A 9,324-nucleotide genomic window follows, 5' to 3' on the forward strand; every position below is an offset into this window, starting at 1 on the left:
AGTGTTTTGTGTTTTTTGCTAAATGGAGAGAGGATTCTGTGTTAATTGTGCTCCTCCTGGGAGAGGTCAAGATGAGAAGTTCACGAGGCTGGTGGTAAATATCCTGTCCGGGAATATCGGGGCTGTAGGGGGTCAGATCTATAGATGTAGTAAGCACATCAGTGGAGACGGTGTGTCTGCTCTCTGTGAGAGAGCCTGGCGGAAAGAATAATCTGTGGTCTGGGAAGAAGAGACCCTCGTTGGAAGAGCGGCGCTCCTCACAGGAGAGAATGAAAAAAAATCTTTTTCAGGGACGCTGATTGTTCTCTTTGGGGGAATTAAAAGCACTTGTGGCGAGTGACCTCGTGGCGCAACGGTAGTGCGTCTGACTCCAGATCAGAAGGTTGCGTGTTCAAATCACGTCGAGGTCAGCTGAGGAGTTTGCAGGTGCTGCTGGTGCCGAACCCGGAAATTACACCACGCAGTCAGGTTTTATCTGTACACCACATAGGTAATCTGAACGACGTAACAGCGCAGTACAGAACACCCAGTCAGGAGCTGATGCAGCGAATCATCATGAACACGACAAGACAAAAGGCACACTGCATATCCGCGAAACATCACGAGAATGGAAGTTTCAGACCTCCTTTTTGTTACAGGTTCAAGCAAACCTGAAAGTTAGGGAGTGTTTGGTCTCTTTTGTTTGAAAAAGTGTCTGAAGCCTGTAATTATAATTTGCCCTTTTTTAATTGTGGTTGAAATCCACTCCCATGTACCAAGACCTTACAGTATATTCATGTTTACTTAAATGACTAATGCCATTGGACATTAGTTGGTGTTTTTTTTTGTAACGATTTGCTATTTCATGCAGGAAAGAAAGGAACCCAGACCCAACGTTTGCTTTCAGGTGCGGTTCATTTACATAACGGACATCTATTTCTGAGGAGCCTGATTTAAATCACACAACCCCGGTAGAAGTCGAATCGACAATCTAATAAACCGAAATCAGACGCGTTATCCATTAAACCACTAGCCCGTCACGTAAATGAATTGCACCATGGTGAGTTCAGCGCCGCCCCTAGTAATACCCCACCCCCATCTTAAATTTCTACGTGAGAAACGTGTTTTCTACATTTTTATCAGTTTTTAAAAATCATTACTTTTAAGCAGACAAAGCCTTTATTTGTCGATCTGAATTTCTAATTGATTTAGAATTCCAAGAAAAAAGCGTTTTGTTCCACAACGGCGTGAAATGATCACGTCTTTCACTCTACTTCTCTTTTGTAGTAAAGCAGACCTTGATGGGTGAGTATTTGCTTTGGTAAATTAGGTCACGGATCATGTTAACTCACTTCTGCTAAACACAACATTTCCTTATGCACGGGAGTGTGTCTTTGTACACAAAAGGCTGGTGGTCAGGGACGCGCTTCGGATTGTTTCGATGTAAACATAATCTCCGCTAAAAGCCCTCTTGAACTTTGCAGGAAATGTGCGTGTTTTAAACCATTTTCACGTGTGGAATTTTATCTTCAGCTGGCCGTAGTTAGAATGCCTTATACACCCGTTGTGTATCCTTAGCAAAAATATTTTAAAATTATAACACAGAGTTGTTGGAGAACTTGACAATCCTTGACAATCATTATTAAATGAGCACAGTACAAATGTACATTGATATTTTTGTTGTATGTACTTTAATTTTAAAATATATAAACATAATTGTGCTGATATGGATGTTCATTTGAAGGATTTGAGGAATCTATAAAGGATGTCAGAACAACCAAAGAAACATTTGGGCATCTGCATATTTGTAAAGATTAAAGAGCACCGTAAATGTGAAGTTTGCACACACAAGAGAAGAAATCAGTTTCAATGCACGTCATTAAACTGATGGTGTGCTTATCAATCGTGCATAAAAGGTGTATAGCAGAGGATGGTTTTGATCCATCGATCTTTGGGTTATGGACCCTGCACGCTTCTGCTGCGCCACTCAGCTATGTTTAACACAACTGCTTTTGCACCTGAGATGAAAAGTTTCAACGGTAAACGCAGACGTCACTGAGCACTTGGTCTTTTGTAGTAGAAATCATCACACGCTGCTCTACATGGGCGTGTCTTCAAGATCGTTGAGAACCAAAGCTTCTGCCTTCCTGGCTACTGATTCTTTCTTCGTTAATTCCCAAATCTTCAATGAGAATCAGTGAAACGAAAACCAAACACATGTACACACTCGCGTCCTAGCGTGAAAGAAAAATGATGGAAGCGTTTGAGAAATAACAAAAGTAGTCTGAACAGCTCCAGCCTATCAACTGCTCTACAAAGTGATCGCTATCTCCACACCCAGTTTATAACACTTAAAATGATTCAGGAAGCCCAGCAAAGTTCTAAAAACAGCGGTTGAAAAGCGTCTAGATACATAAAATGACAATTTCTCAAAAGTAAAATCTTCATCTTTTAAATATTGTCATCCATATATTTTCGTTTTTCTCTTTTTTACATAACACGCTTTCGAGAAATAGAGTGTCTTGTAATGAAGGCTGCATTAGAAAATGTGTATCTAAATTAAAATCAGGTTTATTACTTCTGCGTTTCTCAGCTTTCTTAGCGCTTGGGTCTCGATTCAGATATTGCAATGAAAGCAACAGGGGAGTAAGTTTTCCTTTTCTAAATCAAAGGTGATCTGCTCACAAGGAAGTATAAAAACTTCAGCATTTACGTTTTGAAGACCGCAAATTGTCGAAACAATATTGCTTCATAAGCTAATAAGTAACGTTTCTGAGCACGCATTGTATTACTAATGCTGTTATTAATAAAAAAAAGGCTTAAATTCACATAATAGAATTTGGACGGCTCAAAGTAGTCTATTCCTTGTACAACTTTACTTGCCCGCTGAGTAGAGTTTAAAGCAACGGCAGCAGATGTAGCAGTAGTACCAACAACGTGGTTAGAGTGTCACAATACACTCTATGAAAGAATTGCGGCTTCAGATCGTTTTGTTCTGTTGAAGCTGCCTACAGGCTCCGATTTGCTGATATTGGCTGTGATCTTTTTCATGAAATTCTTCACATATTTGAAATATTTAATTCGGGTTCGCCTAATACACGGTGCAAACAGTACCTGCAGCAGAATGCTGTGGCACATGAAGTCGTTTTGTTTATCGGTTGTAAGGATTGAGGAGCGTACTACAAATCGAGGAAGCGAAAAGAAAATTAAACAGGAGTCACTTTTTGGATTGCTAATCCATTGTGCTCTGCTCGTCTAGGTTCAAATCCCATCCTTGTCATGGTTAAGGCCTGAGACGTGTGTGTTTTTTCTAAACGGTGTTTGCATTTGTTTCCTCTTTTAATCCTGTAAACTCAGGATTTTTTTTCCTTGGTGGCAACAATACGCTTCTGCAATACAGTAAATCGTAGACTCCGCTTTCAAATTAGCTGCACCAGGCATTCGGATACAGAAAAACACAGGGATTTAAAATTCAGGAATATGAATGGCCAATTGCTTACAGCTAGGGTTTTCACGTTTTCTTATTTAGCGATTTGTGTATCAATCTTTTAACAATTCATTAAAATGCTAACAATATGTAAAATCAAAACAACAGCACCGTTAAATGCTGGGGAGACAGGTAGTTTTTTTTCCAATCAGATGCCAATCTCTAATGCTGTGTGTGAGAGCTTACGTACCTTTCCTTTTCTCACATTTTCTGACAACTATTCCAAAGGGGCACCCTGTCAGCTCCTAAAACTTTTTAAAAGTCTGCCTGCATGTTTGATTATTGTCGTTTTATTTAGAAAAAGTTCAATATTGATCATAACTAAAGAAAATTAGGATCACGAATAAAAAAAGGGCTGAAGATGCGAGTCGCTCTTGAATCAGAGCTGGGCGACACGGGCTTCTGTTCTGATATGGTTGTACGAGAAGCAGGAGGAATCTCTTCTCTCCTATGGAGCATGAGCTGAATCAGGAGTGAGACATTGCGTATGCTCGTGTATATGTTAAGGCATGACCTACATCGTAAAACTAAATTAAAAGCTAACATTAAGTTGTCAAAGACATTCATTTATATACAAACAAGAGACAGACATAGTAATGATTCTACATTAACTTGTCCTACACTGATCAGACTAATTGAAATGTATGAAAGCCCGTTTCCGCCAGGGAGTTACAAAAAAACGTGCTATGGTATCGCAGAATTCCGACTAAGTAACTCAGAATTGCGACTTAGGAACTCACAACTCCGACTTTATATCTCACATTTGCAACTTCGAAATAGCCCATATTTAATTGTCTGTCATTTCGTTATTGTGACGGATTCGGGTTCTAGGACTTGTACCCTCGCTGCTCCTACTCTAGTTCGTGGCTCACTGCATTGGCTCGAACCCAGGTCTTGCCAGCTGAGCTAAAGAACACTTTCTTTAGCCGCGGCGGCCAGCATCCCTGTTATGCGCAGGGGAGGGCGGTGCCGTCATCACTGCAACCAGATCGTACAAATTGTATGTCGCAAAGGAACAAGTAATAGGTTTATTCCATGCTGAAAAAAAAGAAGAAAGAAAACACAACGTTTCAGCCGAAACGTGTTTTCTTTCTTCTTTTTTTCAGCATGGAATAAACCTATTACTTGTTCATTTGCAGCCTACGCATGCTGATGCAGCTACCCACCTGAACTACAAATTGTATGTCGGCCGTTCCGTTACACTATATTGATGAATCGTACAAGATCATAGGATCTATAGACCTGATGACTTGTCTTGTACAGTGCCCTGATAAAAATCAAATTAATTACATTATGTTTTATGGAATCCCATTTTCGCCAGTGAGGCTTCCATAGTACCCGAATGGAATAGTGGCCGGTGGGCTTTTTTAAAAAAAAATATTGAAACACCAGAAATACAAAAACGGAGACAGAATATGAAATAAGATACAGAAATAGACACTTCACATCCAGAGGAATTCACAATTATTAAATCTGAAACTTATACTTTTTAAATATTTCCATTGTATGTCCTTTTTTACTTAAAAAAGAAACTCTTCTTTAGCTCAGCTAGCAAGGCCTGGGTTCGAGCCAATACAGTGAGGCACGAAGTAGGGTGGGAGCGGCGAGGGCACAAGAATCCGTAACAGTAACAAAAGGACAGACAATGAAATATGGGCTATTTCGAAGTCGCAAATGTGAGATATAAAGTCAAAATTCTGAGTTTTTAGGTCGCAATTCTAAGATTCTAAGTTACAATTCTGAGATACCATAGTGCATTTTTTTTTTTTACTCCCTGGCGGAAACGAGCTTCCATTGGTTCTCAGTGCTGCGAAGCAAAAGCAATCTCTGGAAAATCAGACAAATTATTATCAGATCATGTCAAAAGCTGATAAGTATTTCTTTACTGGGAAGCAAAGAAATGCTTGTATTACACATTTTAATGTGACATGCAATTACACGTGAAAAATAGTAAAATTATTTTCATTGCGGTACATGTTGAGAGAACACCCCCATCGATAAATGAAAGTGTGGACGGACTTGTCGCATGTTACGTACTCTGTCTGGCAGCGAGTTTAACACATTGTCCTCGGAAATTAGAAACTAATTGAACAATAAATTCATCTGAGCCAAATCTACTCGTGTGGGTGATTTAATTCTGTCTAAATTGCGTGGAACTCCTCCGCTGAGGTCGGATACACACGGGAAAGTGTTCAGGCGGCTTCACGGAGTCCCGCCTCAGACTGGAAGCAGGTTCTAATTAGACGCTGAGAACAATCCGGGTCTCTGTGTGTAATTGATTGTGTTGATTGAGCGGTAGTGTGACCAGGTGTGTGGTAGCAGGTCCTGCCAGTATAAAAACCTAGTCACCGCGCTCACACTTTATGCTCTCTTGCTTCAACACAGTTTGGTGGTTTACTTGTCTTACTCCTGTAGCAGTTTAGCGGGACCTCAATTTGGCGATGCACTCGTTTCTCTTTGTGCTGTGCCTGTGCGCAGGGGCTGGGCTCCCCGCACTGATCTCAGTCGGCTGGCTGGCTGGGACTCTTGGGAATTAGCGGTCCAGGCCGACTTCCCGGCTGTCGAAGACGCAGCCCAGTCCTTAGTTAGTCATAAAAGAAAACAGAGAAGAGGTCAGAGTGGCCTCTGTAGTTCATCAACGATCCAGTCAGGCAGTACTCCTCTGTAAAGCGCCGTCCGTTCACATCGATTGACTTTTTTTGCCTTCATTCGTGCAAGTAGTAAAAGCAGACGCCCCTATTCTGCCGTGACCCGGATTCGAACCGGGGTTGTTGCGGCCACAACGCAAAGTACTGACCACTATACGATCACGGCGAGTTACAGAGACACAAACAGCTCCGACCTTTTCCGCCCCTGAATTTTTCGCACCGTTTCCGTAGTATACTGGTTATCACGTTCGCCACACAGGCGAAAGGTCCCCGGTTCGAAACAGATCGGCTTCTTTTGTCGCCACGCACACTGTTTGGGGATTCGCCTAGTGCTGTGATCGAACAGACCCACTCACCTCTTAGTGTGGCGGGATCTGCACAGTGCATGTCGCAGCGCTTCCTGCTTTCACTTCAATGCGCATCCTTATGTCGAGTCGTGTGCCGTGCAGATGCTCTGAAAGCGAGAGCAATGAAAAGGTGTATGGCGCTGTGAAAGGAAACACAGAGAAGTGAAAGCCAGTCCTTTCTCTAAGGAGGGAGAAGAAGAGCGACTCTTCGTCAGGGAATTGAACCCCGATCTCCCGCGTGACAGGCAAGGATACTCACCACTATACTAACGAGGAAGAAATCACTTTTTTCGACCACCGGCATCGTGTCCCGACCCACCGTGCTGGAAGCCGACGCGTGCTGTGATTCCTTTACAGAGCAGAGATGACAACCGAGGAGCCGAGAGATCATTTCAGCATTTGGCAGCAATACAGCATTTCGAAAACACAAACGACCAACTCGGAATGACTTGCCTTTAACGCTTTTCAAAGCTATCTTTGTGCAAGACGACTGCGCCGCCTAGCAGATACAAATGGGTTGTGGCATGAAAATGCAAGCGATGTTTATTTTTTGACCGGAAAGGTGCGAATGGAGAACATCCTCCTTCGTCAGTCTCTGTGGCGCAATCGGCGAGTGCGATCTGCTATTAGCTGTAAGGTTGGTGATTCACACCCACCCAGGGATGCCCTCCTTAATGTTGTGAATGTAAACACTGTCTCTGCTAAAGCCAAAACCTTAACTCTCTTTATATTTGCAGAAAATGCGAGTCTTTTGCTCGTGTCCAACAACACTTGAGACCGGGGAAGTCCAATAGTGATCAATACCGCAACTCCCCAGAAAACCATATTCACCCATGGAAAAGTATCTTTGAATGGCTGGCGGGAGATATCATTTAAAAATTAAAAGCACGTTTAGCACGTGACTTCGTGGTGCAACGGTAGTTCGTCTGACTCCAGATTAGAAGCTTGCACGTTCAAATCACGTCGAGGTCAGTTCATTTGTCTGCAGGTTCTGCTGGTACCAAACCTGGAAATTACACCACGCAGTTGAGTTTTATCTGTACACCACATAGGTAATCTGAACGAAGTAACAGCGCAGTACAGAACACCCAGTCAGGAGCTTATGCAGCGAATCATCTTGAACACGTCAAGAGAAAAGGCACACTGCACATCCGCGAAACATCACGTCCGGCTTTAGAGACAGTAACATCAGAGAACGGAAGCTTCAGACCTCGTTTTTATTACAGGTTCAAACAAACCTGAAAGTTGGGGAGTGTTTGGTCACTTTTGTTTAAAAAAGTGTCTGAAGCCTGTAATTATAATTTGTCCTTTTTTAATTGTGGTAGAAATCCACTCCCATGTACCAAGACCTACGGTATATTCATGTTGTTTAAATGACTAACGCTATTGGACATTAGCTGGTGTTTTTTGTCACGATTTGCTATTTCATGCAGGAAAGAAAGGAAACCAGACCCAACGTTTGCTTTCAGGTGCGGTCTATTTACATAACCGACATCTATTTCTGAGGAGCCTGATTTAAATCACACAACCCCGGTAGAAGTCGAATCGACAATCTTATAAACCGAAATCAGACGCGTTATCCATTAAACAACTTAGCCCGTCACGTAACTGAATTGCACTTTGGTGAGTTCAGCGCCGCTACTAGTACACCACCCCATCTACAATTTCTAAGTAAGAAACGTGTTTTCTACATTTTTATCAGTTTTAAAAAATCGTCACTTTTAAACAGACAAAGCGTTTATGTGTCGCTCTGAATTTCTAATTGATTTAGAATTCCAAGAAAAAAGCGTTTTGTTCCACAACGGCGTTAAATTATCACATCTTTCATTCTACGTTTCTCTTGTAGTAAAGCAGACCTTGCTAGGTGAGCATTTGCTCCGGTAAATTAGGTCACTTTTCATGTTAACTCACTTCTTCTAAACACAACATTTTCTGATGCATGTTTTCTCCATGAAAAAAGACATTTTCCCTCACATGATTTCTCGTTTTGTTTCATCAAAGAGTACAGAAAGAAGAAAGAAAGGAAAAGTGTCGTAAATGAACTCTGCCGCCCTTGGGAGATGTCAAGCGCATTGGACATGAAAAGTGCCCAATAAAAGCCATTTCTCTTCGTTTCTCTTACAGTCGGGGCTCCTATTGAATGTAAAGTAGGCAACGTGCTCAGCCAGCCGACTCAGCGCTTACTGAACGCAGGTGTCTCAGAGCGGTGTGTCCAAGCGGCAGTAAAAGAGGAGAATTCTGCCGGCGCCGTGGCTTAGTTGGTTAAAGTACCTGTCTAGTTAACGGAAATCCTGGCTCCAAATCCCAGCAGCCCATCGCCTGTGTTGCACTGGACACCCTGGAAATCATCAAAAGCACATCGAGCTCCTTGGTAATGAAATTGCCGGATAAAAGCCATTTCACATCCTTTCTCAACTTGCTCAGCGAGCAGGCTCACCGCACACCGAACGAAGATGTGACAGAGAGGTGTGTCCAAGTGGCTTTAAAAGGGTGACTCTTTGCCGGCGCCGTGGCTTAGTTGGTTAAGGCGCCTGTCTAGTAAACAGGAGATCCTGGGTTCAAATCCCAGCGGTGCCTGTCTTTGCGCACCGTTTATTGTTACAGACAACATGCTTCTGCATTATGTTTAAATGAAGTGTTTAGTTCGTTTTTGGCACAACTTGTTTTTCAAGAAATCCACACATTGCGAAAGATAAAATGCTCATCTTTCTTATCAGTGCAAAAGAATTACTGCCAGCTGGCAAGAAAATGACAACGATTTTATTTTACTTTAGCCAAAAATCTGTGAATGTAGAAAAAATACGACATGTGTAAATTTCTATGGCACACTCAATCAGGGTGTCCTTCAGTTAATCACAACGTT

General features: G+C 42.2%; 2 non-coding genes across 2 annotated transcripts; both read left to right on the forward strand.

Annotated features, from left to right (window-relative positions):
- Positions 1–338: 338 nt before the first annotated feature.
- Positions 339–410, forward strand: trnaw-cca (transfer RNA tryptophan (anticodon CCA)). Its single transcript has one exon. It is a non-coding gene; the product is annotated as a tRNA-Trp (tRNA).
- Positions 411–8,964: 8,554 nt separating this feature from the next.
- On the forward strand, positions 8,965–9,038 carry trnat-agu (transfer RNA threonine (anticodon AGU)). The gene has a single exon. It is a non-coding gene; the product is annotated as a tRNA-Thr (tRNA).
- Positions 9,039–9,324: the final 286 nt, after the last annotated feature.

This window comes from Atractosteus spatula, chromosome 10 (genome assembly GCF_055471065.1).
Source record: "Atractosteus spatula isolate fAtrSpa1 chromosome 10, fAtrSpa1.hap1, whole genome shotgun sequence".
NCBI lineage: Eukaryota > Metazoa > Chordata > Actinopteri > Semionotiformes > Lepisosteidae > Atractosteus > Atractosteus spatula.